Source organism: Scylla paramamosain, chromosome 6 (genome assembly GCF_035594125.1).
Source record: "Scylla paramamosain isolate STU-SP2022 chromosome 6, ASM3559412v1, whole genome shotgun sequence".
Lineage (NCBI taxonomy): Eukaryota > Metazoa > Arthropoda > Malacostraca > Decapoda > Portunidae > Scylla > Scylla paramamosain.
In genome coordinates, this window is record NC_087156.1 from 21,754,625 (window position 1) to 21,771,996 (window position 17,372).

Below are 17,372 nucleotides of genomic sequence, written 5' to 3' on the forward strand. Positions count from 1 at the left end.
TGGGTGGCGGTGTGTGAAGGATAAGGCGAGAGATAAGGCGTGTGGTATGGCATGTATGTGACGAGGGGCGGGCGGGGCGGCGCTGTGATGGCGGTGGCGTGGAGCGGAGGCTAGATACTTGGGGTACTGTGTGTGCTGGTAGAGTGGGTGACGTTGGATGGAAACTGGGTGGTGGGAGTGGGCGGGGAAGGAGGCAGGTTGGGTAGGATGGAGAGGGGCGGGGGCGGGGGCGGGGCTGGGAAGTGTGGGATGGAAGCTGGACGCCGCGAGGTGGAGGCTGGGTGGTAGTGTGGTGGCGGGCGGCGTGGGTCAGGGATCACCGAGCACCAGGAACGCCACACCTTCACTGGCCAGCGGGGAGGAGTACCCACGGCGGGCAGGTGGCGGGGAGAGGCACATCTCACCTGCCTCCAGACACCTGGCCGGCGGCGGGTAGGGCTGGGAGGGAAAGCAGGGCCTGCCGCCAGCCTGACCCGCCGCCCGCCGCCTGCTGGTCGCCTGCCCTGCCGAGGGAGCCGTGTCGCCGCACTGCCAAGCATACATGATTGGGCCAAACAACGTTACCAGTAAATTTAAAAGCATTTTTCGTATGGAACGGAATGGACGATATTGTGTTCATAAAAATGAAAAGTTCATCTGCTAATGAAAAACGCATCGAGTCCAATCATGGGACGATCGAGCGGATTACCCTCTCTCCCGCCGCCGCTCTCCGCCCCGCGCACTATTACCTTGTAATTCTCGTTTACATTAAAATGTATTAAAGAATTACAGTAGCGCGCGGATCAACTCGGTGCCCGCGCCCTGCTGCACCGTCCCCACCTGCCCTCCCCTCCCCTCCCCTCCCACGCCGCGTTCAAAAATAGATGAATTGCCGGTGTCGATGCCGTGTGACGGTGGGGCAGCGAGCACCGTGTTGACAGACGGAATGGTGATGACAGAGAGAGAGAGAGAGAGAGAGAGAGAGAGAGAGAGAGAGAGAGAGAGAGAGAGAGTCAACACTAACACTAGAAAGGGAGGGTGTGATAAGAGGCGCTCTTATCAGATTATTGATAAGAGCGAGGTATAGGTTGTGAGGTATTATAGAGGCGACAGATAAGGGTGTGAGTGGGGCGCGGTGGAGGTGTGGACGCCTGGACTCCGCGTGACGCACCGACACCGGAAGACTAGTGACGCAAAAAGAGGAAAGATCAAGTCGTAGATGAAAGCAGCTGGACAGACAGACAGACAGACAGACAGACAGATAGGAGCATAAGCAACATGCTCTTCTTGTCTCTTCTCTCTTCCTCCCTTTTCCTACTTTCTTCCTGTCCCTGTGGTCTCCCTGTTTGCGTGGCGCTGCATCTCCTTTCTCCCCGAGGCAGTCAGTCCTCCTCCCCCGTGACTCCTTTATTGGCTGGCTTCTGTGGCGGCCCCTCCTGTGGGACTCAGAAATATATATCCATTTTTGTTTGTTCTTTCATCCAGCACATCATTCATTCATTGTAAAACTGCATCCCTTGGTATTTTACAGTGCACGCATGTTTGTGTGTGTGTGTGTGTGTGTGTGTGTGTGTGTGTGTGTGTGTGTGTGTGTGAAAGTAAATGAATCATGAGATAGAGTGTTCCTGCGCTTGTTTACATCGCTCGTAAACACCGCGCGCCCCACATATCGCCGCGTGCTGACGTGTTCATCAACCACCCTCCAAACTCACTAATAAACCGGGGGGACCCACCTGATGGCTCCTGACCGCTCCCGATTCCGAACGTCTCCGTTAACCCTTACCCTCCCTGCCATTTGACTCATCTTTCCTCAGTCACTTATCACTCCTGAGATGTTTCTCGGGACTTTCAAACATTACACTGACTAGAAATTTTATGTTTTTTTTTCATCCCACTTTTTCTTGTACGTGCTTATAAAGATTTCAGAGATAGTTCTTAGTGCATTGAATTGCTGTGAAGGTTAACCATCACACATCTACAATATTCCTACCTCTCATACCAGCAGTAATAAGGAGAACAAAGAGTGGACGTAATTTGGGGCAACTTTCGAATTTGAGTTACCGGGACGTCTTGTACTGTATTTGTCTCTCTGTTACGAGTAATAAGTGTAATTCTTGGATCCTCCTTAGCCTCACCGTCCCTAAGTTCCCGCTAGTCTGAGCCCCGTGCTGCCGGATGAGCTCATTCACATTTAAAGTGGCGACCTAGAACTTGGGTAATAATATAAAATGTTGTGAACTACACATGTGGGGCGCGTAAATCTTTTAGTTTATGAGAGGCTGCGTGCGTGGAGGCTGGAGGGCATGCAGGGATGGGCAGTAGTGGTGGTGAGTGAGGTTATATTTTGGTGTTATTCTTTATAGACGGGGATGGGAAGCGTGAAGTGGAGGGTGTCATGGTTTGGGTGTGCTAGTTAGCGTGCGTACGTAGTTGAAGGGTTGGTGTAGGGCACGGATGAATGGATGGATGGATCGTGGTGTTCAGGGAAGGGTTGTTGAAGGGATGATGTGGAGTGTGTGTGTCAGATAAGAAGAATAGGTTTATTGGTGGTGAACATGATTCTGAGCACCGATTTGGGAATAAGTTACACTGTACAATCACACAACAATTGAAGGAGGCGTGACACACACACACACACACACACACACACACACACACACACACACACACACACACACACACACACTAAATCATCCGTAGCGTGACCGCAGCCTCACCTAGCACCTGGCGTCCCTCCCGTGCTACGCCACAGCCCAGCTACGCATACGGCCCCACGCTGCACGCACGCGCTACGCAACACGCACCCAAACGCCATGCCGCCCTGCACGTACCGTCTCTGTGTCGCTGAAGCATCCACACACCCTGATGCCTGGTGGGCGAGAAAACAACAAAAACCAGCAGAGAGCGGCGCGTGAACCTCAACAACGCATATTGAAACGACCTTGGGAGTAGAAAGCAGGGGCACCAGGAGCACGCCGCGCACTTGAGGCGAGGGACAGCACGTAGCATGTGATGGGACAGCGTCATGCGAGTTGCCCTTCTCCAGAGGGGAGTGTGGCACCGCGCACCACTCCGCCCAGTGGACCACATTCTGAAACATTTCTAGCCACACCTCCACTGCTTTCAAAAGGTTCTAGTTGAAGTTACACGGTTTTTTAAGACTGTTTATGTGGTTCTAGTGACAGATTAACATGATTTATATAATATGAACCGGAGAAACACTTTTGAGAACCCGGCTGTTCATCTCTGTGGCCTTGGAAAATAGTCATGGTGAGAGAGCAAAGTGTTCTTAATAAGGGCCAGTGCCAGTGCCAGGTGCCCTCTCTTCACCGGGGCTGGCTGGGTAGGACCGCTGCGCACCGCCACCGCCACCACCAGCACCACCGGGCGCCGCAAAGCAACACTCACAACACAACGGGGGGAAAAATACAAAATCGCTCCAGCAGAGAACAATGAGGAGACAATGCCGCCACCACCATCACCGCCACCGCAACAAAAGGCGAAAAAAAATATATATGTAGAAAAAAAAAAAAGCCAGCCTAATGTAGCAGAAACCACACGCGGAGGGACAGCGAGCATAACAGCGAGCATCACACAAAAGAACCACCCGCCACAGCATAACAGCCGCACACCGCCGCGCGCCACCAGCACCATCACCGCCGCTGCCGCCCGCGTGATCACAGCGGTATCAATTTTGCAGGTGAAGCTGTTATGTAAAAATGTTTCACTTTGGCTTTTGTCGATTTACGATGCATTATGGAAGGTTTTTATGGGTGTCGGAGAGAATGAAGCGAAAGAGTTCAGCGAAATGGCAGCGATGCGGCTGATATGGTGTTTGGTGGGCGAGGTTATACAGCGCCAGGGTGAGGATCGGCTGGTGGAGGTGGAGGTGGTGGGGGTGGTGGTGGTTGGGTTTTAGCGAGATGTGACTGCCAGGTTTTCACAGTGTTTTGAGAGAGAGAGAGAGAGAGAGAGAGAGAGAGAGAGAGAGAGAGAGAGAGAGAGAGAGAGAGAGAGAGAGAGAGAGAGAGAGAGAAAAGTATGAGAAAAGTGCGTTGTGGTGTTGGCGGTGTTGTCAGGGACTGTGTGATGTGGTGATGTGGTGATGTGCTTGAGTGTTAGCCAAGGTTCGTGGTGTCTTGTACTGTGCTGGCAAAGATCATAATGTAATGGTGATTGTCATCCCGTGTGTGATGATGAGATGTAACCGTAATATTGTAATAGTTATGTTAGTATTTATTATATTGACAGTAGGTGGTGCATGTAGTGATGAAGAAGTGAGAGGAATTAAGGCAGAACAGACGTGGTATAGTGACATTGGTGATGTATGGTATGGTGACAGTGGAGATGGTGTTTCGCAGCGGTAGTGTCTGTGGTGTTGAGTGGTATGGTAAGGATTTTGTTTGGTAGCGATGCCGGTGTTGAGTGGTGTGGTGACGATGTGGGTAGCGATAACGACTGTAATGTAATGTGTTGGCAGTGATAGTGATGTGGTGACGGTGGAGGCGTGGGGTGTTACAGCATTTGAGATTCGGTGCTTCTATCACTGAATATAAATCCACTGTGATGAACTGGCTGACTGACTGACTGACTGAGAAACGAACTGATTAGCTTGCTGACTGACTGATTAACTGTCAAACTAACTAACTGATTGACTGACTGAAGACTGACTGACTAGCTAGCACTTGAGTGAATGACTGATTGACTTATTACTGACTGACTGAAAAAAAAATGCACATCAACAACAACCCACGGTACAGAGAGAGAGAGAGAGAGAGAGAGAGAGAGAGAGAGAGAGAGAGAGAGAGAGAGAGAGAGAGAGAGAGAGAGAGCAAATAAGCAACCTGAAGAGGTGATGGCGATGAACTTAAAATGTGCATGAGGTGCTACATGTTTCCCAGGTGTCAGGCCGCAGCACACCTGTCCCGCGCCGCCACACCTATCCCGCACACTCCCACCGGCCCGGCATAATTACGGCCGCCGAGCAACGCTGCTGATGACGCCCATTACTGCCCTGAAAAGCGTCGCCGTGAAGCACCTGGCGCCCATTCCCAGACACACGGCCACTCCCATTCTCTCGTGCGATTGAATCAATAATATTCACGCGATGTAACCCAGAGAACTCTTTGCGAATAGACTGTCGTACACACCTCGAGTCTGTATGAAAGAAAGTATAAATGTATCCGAGTCCGAGTCAGTTTGAGTGGTAGGAAAGGCGGGGGTGAGGACTGGCAAGATTGGCGAGACGGGAACTGCCAGCACCGCCTCGCTTCTTTACACAAAAACTTCCCGTATTTAGTATTAGTCCAGACATGAGCGGCGGCCCGAGCGAGGCAGTTCCGGCGAAGACTTGGGAAGAAATTGTCGATCGAGAAAGATGTGCATTAGGGTAATGAGCGTGTTAGGGTGATTTCTGCGGCGCCTGGAATGAAAGGGAATCGACGATAAGGTAAATCACTACGACAGCTTTACTTCATTATTCCCTCCTCCTCCTCTCTCTCTCTCTCTCTCTTTTTTTTTTTCTTTTTTTTTTTTTTCTCCCTGTCCGTTGTTGTCATTTTGCAAATAGAACGTCCATAAACCCAGTGAATCTTTCGCGCACTGGATAGAGAGAAAGACGTGTGTAGTGAGGCCGTCCAGAGCTGTTCTACTCAGGGGCATTTCATTTTATTTTATTTATTTATTTATTTATTTTTTTTTTTTTTTATATATAGGGAAGGTCCTCGGGGTGTTGGAAATACTCAGGGACACAGAATCCTTAGGGACGCCATCTGACCCAGCTATTGTGTGCGTGTATCCTCCGGTATTTAGTGATGTGTAGGCTCCTGTACGGACGGTATATGGTAATTCTAAGGATGTTATTGCGATCGAGAGCAGAGGTGTGAGAGCGGAGAGGTGGGGTCCGATACAGTAATGGAAGTAGTAACTCTGGGTGTGGAGAAAGAAGAGGAGGAGGAGGAGGAGGAGGAGGGAAAAGAGCTAGAAAAGGAGGAAGCAGAGCTGGAGGAGAAGGAAGAAGTGATGGAGAAGGAAGAAGAGATGGATGAAAAGGAAGAAGAGATGGATGAGAAGAAAGAAGAGATAGATAAGAAAGAGGAAGAGGTGGAGAAGAAAGAGGGAAGAGGTGGAGAAGAAAGAAGAAGAGTGGAGAAGAAAGAAAAAGAGATGAAGATGAAAGAAGAGGTGGAGAAGGAAAAACAAGAAGTGCGTATATTAGTTCTAAATATGGAAAAAATAAATAAATAAAACAAGACGAAGAGAAAGGAAGAACCAGAGGTGCTGATTGCGGCGATGCTCTCCCAAGTCCAGCATTCCAGCACGCCCCTCAAGATGTGCAGCGCGTGATGACCACCTTCCTTCTCCCGCCGAGGTCTGGTTTTGCTGTGGTTCTGTGCTGTGCTGTGCTCTTATTAACCCGGCTGGCGCTGTACTGGCGGTGGTGGTGGTGGTGGTGGTAGTGGTGGAGGTGAGAAGGTAGAGAAGGTAGGAGGATAGGGGATGGGAGCTGTGAGGTCTGAAAGTACTGTGCTGGCTTCTTCTGGAACCAGTATAGAGGGAGGGATGGTGCACAGGTAGTGGTAGAAACTGTGAGGGTAGTGTTAGGTACAGTGCACTGCAGATTAACCCCTTTCACTGTTATTTTGCACATTTTTCATTCATCACTAACCACTCTGGGACTCTTCCTCTTGTTCCGCAGCCACCCCAAACACTGCACTTCGTAGGAATTCCAATATCAGCGTAATTTTTAATCCCCCTTCTTTTCTAATCGATACTTGCAAAAATGCAAAAATTTCATATATATATATATATATATATATATATATATATATATATATATATATATATATATATATATATATATATATATATATATATATATATATATATATATATTATTTTTTTTTTTATTTATTTTTTTTTTTTATTATTACTACCGTGAATTGTGACATATCGCAGTGAAAGAGTTAAGTGATATTGCATTTAGTGAAAATGGTCCGCCGCTTGAATTGGATAGTGTGTGTGTGTGTGTGTGTGTGAGAGAGAGAGAGAGAGAGAGAGAGAGAGAGAGAGAGAGAGAGAGAGAGAGAGAGAGAGAGAGAGAGAGAGAGAGAGAGGTAAGCAGGGGTGGACGGCCTGAAAAGTGGCGGATAGCATGACTTACGGTGCCAAGTTGAGGTTTTGACGCCACAAGTGAGTAAGGAAAGAAGTGTGGTTGTCTGTCTGTCCGTCTGACCGTCCATCTGAGTAGTAGAACTTTAGAAGGGAGAGATGCAGGTGAGTTTGAGGTAGAAGAGGAGGAGGAGGGGAAGGGGGAGGGAGGTATAGGGTAATGGTTAATCTAGTGTGTGGCAGAGAGAGAGAGAGAGAGAGAGAGAGAGAGAGAGAGAGAGAGAGAGAGAGAGAGAGAGAGAGAGAGAGAATATCACATGAATAGCGTAGGAAAAAGTGGATTATTATAATACGGTCACGAATAGATTGAAGCAGGAGAGAGCGAGAGGGAGAGAAAAAAAAATAAAAACAGAATTAAGAGATAAAATAAGAAGAATAAGAGAGAAAAGCGAAGAAAGAATATCAGATCAGGTCACTTCCTTGTCAGAGAGAGAGAGAGAGAGAGAGAGAGAGAGAGAGAGAGAACAATCACCAGCGCATAACGGAAGAGGAGAAGGTGGAGAAGAAGTAGAAGAAGAAGAAGAAGAAGAGGCGCCGTGACAAAGAACATAAAACTTGAACGAACGTAACTCCAGAGAACAAAAGAGGAAAAAGAAAATGGGAGTTGAGGAGGAGGAGGAGGAAGGGAGGAGGGGAGTAGGAGGAGGAGGAAGGCAAATTCGACCAATTATACGGAACGATGAAGGTGATGAGTGGATGGATAGTAGGAGGAAGAGGAAGACGAAGAGGAGGAGGAGAAGTAATAACAGTGGCATAAGGGAGGCGAGAGTAAATGACAGGATGACTCGGCAGTGTTTTATCGCGGCGCATTCTTGGCGAAACGTTGACTGTGTGGAGAGAGAGAGAGAGAGAGAGAGAGAGAGAGAGAGAGAGAGAGAGAGAGAGAGAGAGAGAGAGAGAGAGAGAGAGATTGGCGGTAGTAGTGATGACTGACTGAAGCCTTGTCGAATGTCTTTGCTTCCTCTTCAAGTTCTTCAAGTGAATGGACAAAACCCGCTGCCTGAATTTCGAAACGTGCACAAAGACTCCCACACTGAGAGGCAGAATTGCACTTGGAAATATCACGCCAAAGGCCGCTCGTCTTGTGCCCCCCTAATGATTTTTTTTTTCTTTTCATTTTCTCCTCGACGTGTTGCAAAGAAATGATTGAGTCGGTCTTGTAATGATGTGAAGTGACTGGGGATAAGATGACTGACTGACTGATTGACTGACTGACTGACTGACTGACTGGCGATTCATTGACTAAAAGCTGACTGACTGAATGACTCACTAACTAAAGTCTGACGAACTGGCTTTCTAATTCTCCGACTAAATCTGACTGACTTTACTTAATTGACCGACTTGACTGACTGATTAACTGAGTGAGTGGGTGAGTGAGTGACTAATAAGGCAACTAACTAAACTAACTAACCAACCAACTAACTTCCTGCCTGCCTAACTAATTAACTAACTCTTCGTAGAAACTTGACTGACTGAATCACAAATTAAACTGCAAAATTAATACATACACTCAAACATACATGCATATACACAAAAATACGTAACATTCACTTCCTCATTTTCTCTAAACATTGGGGTGACTGTCTCATTACGTTTTTTTTATATTTTTTTATTGTCCAGAGAGAGAGAGAGAGAGAGAGTGGGTGCTGAGGTGGTGGTGGTGGTGGTGGTGATTGGTGATGGTGAGAGGAGAGAGGGAATGGATGTGTGGGTGTAATGTCTACTCTCCCCCATCCCCCTCCCTAACCCCTTCCGTGAGGGTGAACCACCTTGGGAACCCCAGAGAGAGAGAGAGAGAGAGAGAGAGAGAGAGAGAGAGAGAGAGAGAGAGAGAGAGAGAGAGAGAGATGAAAGGAAGAGAAGGGAGGAAAGAAAATTATAATCAGTTGCCAAGTTTTCAAAGCATTACACACACACACACACACACACACACACACACACACACACACACACACACACACACACACACACACACACACACACACACACACACACACACACACACACACACACACACACACACACACAAAGAACACCCAGCCAGTCAGCCAGCCACGTCCATCAGCCAGAACACGACAGGCGGCAACAGCAGCAGTGACGGGGCTTACTCGAGATGACGTTTTTACTGTTATTGAACTTTCACGTTAGCTAGAGAGGGGGGAGAGGAGAAGCTGGTGAAGGTGGTGGAAATTTCGCCCTGATATGACTTGGGGGGCCAGTTTTTCAGAGTGGCGTTGATGAAATGGGTGAGTTAAGTTCATGGCGCAAGGGAAGTATGTAGGGCAGCTTGGGGCAGGTCCTTGGTTCCTCCTGTGGATCCTGAGCTGATCTGCAGCAGTAGGGATGATGTTTGTGTATCTATGTACATAGGAAGTGCCTGATTCCCCCCAGAAAAGGAAAAAAAGTGCCTTCTCATCTCCGTTTCTTTTAGCAGGTTTGGGGCAAGTCTTTGGTTCCCCCTGTGGTTCTTGAGCTGATCTGCACTACAGTAATGATAGTACTCGTCACCGATCTACTAGGCGCTACATTTTGAATAATGTTTTACGGTCTCATTTCGATTCGATTTTTTAACAGGCCCTAGTGGAAAGTTATTGAGGTTTTCTACGGTGTTTTTTGTAATGCTTGTGGTAGGTTTAAGAAAATTCCTACATTACTGGCGAAAATATACTCATGAGAACCTTATTAATCATTTATGTCTTTGAAAGTAATTCTTATATGAACTGAAATAACCTCAAAACCTGGGCCCGTGACTTCTTGTATTCCTTGAGTTGTGATCAGGAGATGAAAGAGACTGATTCATTAATTTTAAAACGCTGTAAAAACTGGGTCACAATAACGCCTGAGAGAGAGAGAAAAAAAAAAAAGCAGACTCGGTGGTGGTATGGTTGAGTCTTTGGGAGTTAGTATCTCTTGGACTTTATATGTATGGGAGCTCTTTGCGTGTAATTCTTCATACAAGTAGTGTAGTGGTGTGAGTGGGTGTGAATGACAGTTGCGGGAAAGGGAGGATGAATGTAAATGAGGGGGGTGAGTAGCGGGCTGGTGGTGGTGATGGAGGTGATGGTGGTGGTGGTGGACTGGCTGGTGTGTGGGAGGTGAAAATTAGAACTGCTGGGTGGCCTCATTTTCAGCGGCGTACTCAAGACCTCCAGCGTGATTACAGTTTGTTTCGCTGGCCGGTGGATGTGGTGGGACGCGGAAAGAACAGCGCTGGGATGGACTTTGAGCAAGGCGAGAAGAGAGGATCATGATGCATTTGAAAGACAGAACACGTACAGATTGTTTGAAGGGAGGAATGATGGCAGTTGATTTACTTATTGTATGTTTTTTTTAGTCAGTGTACAATTGTTCTAAAGTTTTGTAAGTGTGCGGAGGAATGGTCAAAAGAGTGGAAAAATAATGTAGTTCTTTTTAGTTAATATACAATGACTCAAAAATTCGTAAGTCTTTGCGGAGGAATGGTCATGATAGTGGAAGGAAAAACTTAAGAAATAATACAGGGAATAAATGGTTAAAGTACGACAAAAATAACGGCACAGTTGAGTCTAATAATACATTTGCTCGGTGCAGGGTTCATGATACGGTGAAAAGAAAGATGTTGCGACAATACAGTTTATCAAAATATGAAGCAGAAAAACAAAATTTCAACACTGCACAGTTTATTTAGATCAGACTAATGAGTGGATTATAATGGTGAGAAAACAGGATGAACCAGATTTTCATTTTTCTACGTTCGATAGATAAGGATTTCGTGCTTCATCCTGTGTCTTCTCGCCACCACAAGCCACCGTGCAGTTTGTCGGAACAGAGACAAAGTTTCGACACAGTACAATTTGTCAAATAATTGCAAGCTATTCTTCGGTGTGATGAAACAGAAGATTCGCCCGGTGGTGGTTTTCTTTGGCTTGAGCTGCGCCACCGCAAGAAAGTAGTAATAGTAGCAGCCAGGTGGTGGTGGTGGTGGTGGTGGTGGTGGTGGTGGTGGTGGTGAGTGAAGGGAGACGCTGACGTGACACCTGCTGCGTATTCTTAATAGATGCGCACCTGATATTTTTTTTTTTTTTACGGCACACGTTGATTGAATTACCTTGTCCAACTTTCACATCTTGCACTTTTTTTTTTCTCGCTCAGTTGAACATACGGTCCTTTTGGTTTGGGGACACCAAAAAAAGAAAAAAAAATGTGATAACTGATGAAGAATAAAGAAGAAAAAACGAAAAAAATTAGGAGACAGAGGAGATAAAGCTAATTTTTCCTCCGTTTTACAGCTGTGGTTCCCTCGACTTCCTATGTCAGCACTGCATGGGAACACGGAACATGAAGAGAAAATAATAAGTTAATGTTGTCTTGTCAGGCCACGTAACTCTTAAGAGACTCTACTATAAGAAACTACTGTGTAAAAAGTTGTAGGCAGTAATAGAACAATTGTATAGCAGTAAAAGACGGGAGTGATCCGCATTACTCCTCCACCAGTCGCTTGTCTTAGAGGAGGACATGGAGAGGAACAAGACGAGTAAGCAACAAGATCCCAACCATTTCCACTGTCACTCGAAAAGGAAGTAGAAAGGGAAGGCCACAAGATCGACCAGCGTGATATCCGAGCTTAACGTCACTCTTTGGGAGGCCAACTCGGGAGGCAAAGGAAGATAAGAGTGAAAGACATTTCAGGGTAAACTAAGGGAAGGAGAAAGGAGAAGACCTATAAGAATATTCGCTCGCTGAGAAGGATGTGTAATCAAACTGGAGATTATTCAGTACTCTTGCTTCACGAGAAATTGGAGTTTTCGACCACTTTTCATGTATATCTGTCTACCTTTTGCTGAGTAACGAATGAAGAACGGCTTATCTCTACTTTTAACAAGTTGTAAAGCAGGCTATTGTAGTTTTTAAGGGTATTTTCACGATCCTAGCGGCAGTTTAACAAGAGTTCTGCATTGGCATTGGGGGAAACCTCGTAAGAATCGTACTAATTATCTTTGCATCCATTGAAAAAGTGAAAGCGCTTTTAAAAACACGAACCTTGGAGTTGATTAATTGATTGATGGATTGATGAAACTTTTGTCTCGTCACTCCAGCATCTGTGATCATTATGACAAGGCATCTGACAGAAAAGAAAGGGTGTGTACAGGAGGAGGTGTATGTATGCGTGGGTATCGGCAGGAGTCTCGGGCTAACACGCTGTTGTTCCCGTCCAGCTGGTGCCTTATTGGTCTGGGAGGGATTATGATGCGTGGACAGAAAACGGGCTAAGTGTGTCGAGTTCCGCGTCGCGGAAAGTGAGGACAAGAGGCTCTCGTCAGTACCACTGTTACCGCCACGCCGCGCCACGCACACCACGCCGCCATTGTCACTGTTCCTCCTCTTCTTCCTGCCTGTTCTTCTATTCGTCGTACCGGTTCTCTTCCTTCTTCTACGTCTTCTTCGTCTCCTCCTCCTCCTCCTCCTCCTCCTCCTCCTCCTCCTCCTCCTCCTCCTCCTCCTCCTCCTCCTCCTCCTCCTCCTCCTCCTCCTCCTCTAATTTATGTACATTTCAACTTCCAAACGAATACTGAATACTTACGTAATAGTTTAAAACCGTAGTAAAGACAACAACAACAACAACTACTACTACTACTACTACTACTACTACTACTACTACTACTACTACTACTACTACTACTACTACTACTACTACTACTACTACTACCACCACCATCACCACCCGTCCTCTCCTATTCGTCCCAACTAACAGTCGCCCTCTCTGCCTCAGCCATCCTCGTCTCCCTGATTTAGCTCCAGCAGGTAACCAACCCGCACATGTGTAGACTCGTGTGCCGACTTGTGACATGGTGATGAGTTAGTTAATGAGTCAAGAGCTGCTTCCTCCTCCTCCTCCTCCTCCTCCTCCTCCTCTTTTTTTTTTTTTTTCTCGTCTGCGTCGTCGTCTTGTACTCATCGTCTCAATTTGTCGTTTTCTATTTTCTCTAGTTTTTCTTCTTTCTTTTCTCGGTATTTCCTCCTCTCCCCTCCGCCTGATCATCCTCTTTTTTTCTTTTCCCTCATCCGCGTTTTTTTTTCTCTCCACATTTCATCATTCTCCTCTTCTTTCTATTTTCCTTCCATTTCTGAGGATTTCTTCTTCCTCGTATTCTGCAGTTGCATCTTTCTCTTCTTGCCTTGTTCTTCGTTGCATCGCATTTCATTATTCCTCTTTCTGTTTTTCATCTCTTTTCTAGGTATTTCCTCCTCCCCTCCTCCCCTCCCCTCCCCTCCCCTCCCTTCCCTCAGTTATTCACCTCTACATCCCCCGAGGAATGAATAGTGAGGAGGGACCAGGCAACGGTGACCGGGAGGGGAAGGAGCGGGGAAGAGAGGTGGGTGGAAGGGCAGCGGCTGAGTATAGCGAGTGGGTGGGTTGGTGGGTACTGTGTGGGTAGTGGGTGTGTCTCAGTCACGACTCCTCTGTGATTGTGCTCATTACTAGAGGCGCCGCACCATCCTTGCCCACTCCTGCCCATCCTTGCCCACCCGTGCCCATTTGTATTTAGCCTGCCCACCTTCACTTGCCCACGTTCTTTGGGTACTTCTACACACACACACACACACACACACACACACACACACACACACACACACACACACACACACACACACACACACACACACACACACACACACACACACACACACACACACACACACACGCATCTACTTATTCACCCTTGCTAACTCTTGCCCACTTGCCAACGCTTACCCAGTCTTCTTCACCCTTGCCCACTCTTTGCTAGTCATTTTCACGCACTCATTCATCCACTCACCCTTTGCCCGCTCATTGCCAGACACTTAACTCACCCATTCATCCACTCACCCTTACCCATTGGAGCCCATCCTCTAGTCTGTTCCCACACATTCCTCACTGCCCCTAACACATACCTATCACATACACACACACGCACCATCCTCACACCTTCACACTTATTCATAAATAGATGGCGCTAGGGAAGACACCTCGCCATCATCATCCACTCATCCTTACCTTCACTGCCTCTCATCTTCCCTACCCACTCATTGCCTCCCTCTGTCTTCACTCCCATGGCCACCGCACCCCACTCACTCCCACTCTCACACACACCCACCCATCCACTGAACCCGTCCGCGGCGCCCATAGTAGAAGTTCGCTGACCTCCCTAAAGGTGACGCCCGCTGGCTCCTGCGTCACTGGGCCGGAGAGAGAGAGAGAGAGAGAGAGAGAGAGAGAGAGAGAGAGAGAGAGAGAGAGAGAGAGAGAGAGAGAGAGAGAGAGAGAGAGAGAGAGAGAGAGAGAGAGAGAGAGAGAGAGTTTTGTCATGGTAATTTGGCACGTTTGCGGTGAAAATTGCGGTTGATGGAAGATTGTGATAAAGATGAGGAAAAGAAGAAAGGAAGGAGGAGGAGGAGGAGGAGGAACGTATTGAGTAAAAAGTCCGGATTAAAACTAATTCAGGGAACATTGACAAATTAGTACCTTCTTCTTTTCTTCTTCTTCTTCTTCTTCTTCTTCGTCTTCGTCTTCGTCTTCGTCTTCGTATTCTTCTGTTCCTGTTCTTCTTGTTCTTCTTCCTCCTTGGAGTGTCTTGGAGTGTTTGAGGGAAGAGAGGGAGCTGAACCCACTCACGCGAACGTACGTGTGTGTGTGTGTGTGTGTGTGTGTGTGTGTGTGTGTGTGTGTGTGTGTGTGTGTGTGTGTGTGTGTGTGTGTACGCACGCGCGCGCTTCCTGTTCCTCAGATGTACCGTCTTGCACCACTAAGGCCAAGCACAAAGAAAGAATGAATCAGGTGTAATTAAGTAAGACGAGACAGGTGTATGACAGGTTGACGGTAATTACTGGTGGGGGGGATCTGACTTGCACCTGCATTATCACCACCACCACCACTACCGCTACTGCTATTACTGGTGCTTGCGTTCCTACCTGTCAGAAGCATTATTGTGACAGCAACACGGGAACACTTAGCGATAGCGATAAAAGTAACTGCAGCGAAAACATGCATGATTAAAAAGCAGTTTAAATGTAGAGAGTTTGGATTCGTCTTTAGCTTATGATAGAAAAGGGGAGGAATAGGAGGAGGGGGAGTAGGAGGAGGTAAAGGACAAGAGTGACGGAGGATAGGAACGCTACTAAAACATTTATAGGAACCTATGTAAATGAAAAGTTACAATTTTGTCTGTAGTTGATGGAGAAGAGGAAGGAGGACACGAAGAAGAAAAAAGAGGAAAAATAAATTGAAAGAGAGCGAAGGAAGTGCTTGTAGTGGTAGATATATAAAGCTTTAAGAATTTAAAAGAAGAAACGGAAAAGATGTTTTGTACGATTTAAAAACTTACAAATACGAGGAAGTGGGAGAGGAGGAGGAGGAGGAGGAGGAGGAGGAGGAGGAGGAGAACAACAAGATGGGTGAGTGGCCGTTCTGGAGGCGTGGGCTGAGCCTCCCCGGGGCCAACCCAGTGAGTCCCCAAAGACACTCCCCCACCTTCCTCCTCCTCCTCCTGTCTGCGGCGTTCACTGTTTCCTAAAACCTTGCCGAAGACAGTTAGTGTACCGTGTAATGACTCTCTCTCTCTCTCTCTCTCTCTCTCTCTCTCTCTCTCTCTCTCTCTCTCTCTCTCTCTCTCTCTCTCTCTCTCTCTCTCTCTCTCTCTCTCTCTCTCTCTCTCTCTCTCTCTCTCTCTCTCTCACCTGTACCTACCTATATACGTACACCTGAGAATCTCACAACAAAGGTCCTTAATGAACCTTAGATATACGCTTTCTGTACTACACACACACACACACACACACACACACACACACACACACACACACACACACACACACACACACACACACACACACACACACACACACACACACACACACACCCTACCATCACCTTCACCCTCTCTTCCTGTCACCCTCTTCGCCCCATCACCCAGTCACCCTCTCCAATTTTGTATGATCCTTCTTACATTTCTTGGGCCTGGCACCTCAGTTGGCCTTTTATTTATTTATTTATTTTTTTTTACCCCTCTTCTGTTTTGGTCAGTGACTCTCTTACATAAAAAATCACTCTATCACCCTATCTCACCCTGTCACCCTCGCCGTCTTCACCCTCCCAGCTCCCCGTCGTCAGCGCTGCGGCAGAGTCCCCTCCTCCCGGAATTACCTCAGAGCAGGGGTGAAATTAGCCTCGTCACGGGTATCATTGCTGGAGATTTATTTAGTCTCGCTCATTTAAACACGCTCCTGCCCGCTCATTGGTTCATCACCTTACCTTACAACCAATAGGACGGGTGCTGGTGGTTGTGGTGTTGGTGGTGGCGGTAGTAGCAATGGTGTGTGTGTGTGTGTGTGTGTGTGTGTGTGTGTGTGTGTGTGTGTGTGTGTGTGTGATTCGCCAGTAGTTTGTGTTAAGTCATCAGCGAGGTGGGTGTCCCGGCCCTTAGGACGTGACAGGGCGGCGAGGGTCACGAGAGAGAGGGGGGGGAGAGCAAAACATTTACTACGGCGCGAACCTGAACTTCATGAGGCAGACGAACTTGACCACTCGTGCCTTCCTCAACGCTTGGTGCAGAGACATAACGTGACTAATCTGTTGAGGAAAGAGAAACGAACATGGAAAAAAGAAGAGGAGGAAAATAAAAAGAAAAAAAAAAGGAGACCGCTACTAACACACAAATTCAAAAATATAAATAAAGAGTTTGTATATATATTTTTTTTTAAGTGTTTATTCATAAGAGAGACTGACGGGGGAGGCGAGGTGTGGCGGCGAGGGACGGAGCGAGCAAGGCAAGGCAAGGCAAGGCAAGGTTGAGTTGTGCAGGGGTTGGATCATTGATGGTGGGAGCGTTGAGGTCACCAGCACCGCAGCAGCCCCGCCCCGCCCCGCCCTTCCTTCCCGCCACCTCCCAAGGTCGTGCAGCTCCGCCCTCGCCGCTACTGCATCACGGGGCGCCCTGGATGAGGGAGAGGAGAAAGCGGGGAAAAGGGGAGGAGGGAATGAAGGGAGGCAGGGAAGGTAGAAGGAAATGTTTGCTTGAGTTGTTTATTGATGCATTAGAGAGAGAGAGAGAGGAGAGAGAGAGAGAGAGAGAGAGAGAGAGAGAGAGAGAGAGAGGAGAGAGAGAGAGAGAGGATTACAACGTGACATTACTGTATCATAATAATCATTTAGTTTGCTTGTTACATAATAGTTATAAAATGTTCTACCATATAAAAAATCACTTTCG

General features: G+C 47.4%; 1 protein-coding gene across 1 annotated transcript in view; it reads left to right on the plus strand.

Annotated features, from left to right (window-relative positions):
• The window catches only part of LOC135101395 (single-stranded DNA-binding protein 3-like), a 200,752-nt gene that overhangs the window by 63,564 nt on the left and 119,816 nt on the right, over positions 1-17,372 (plus strand).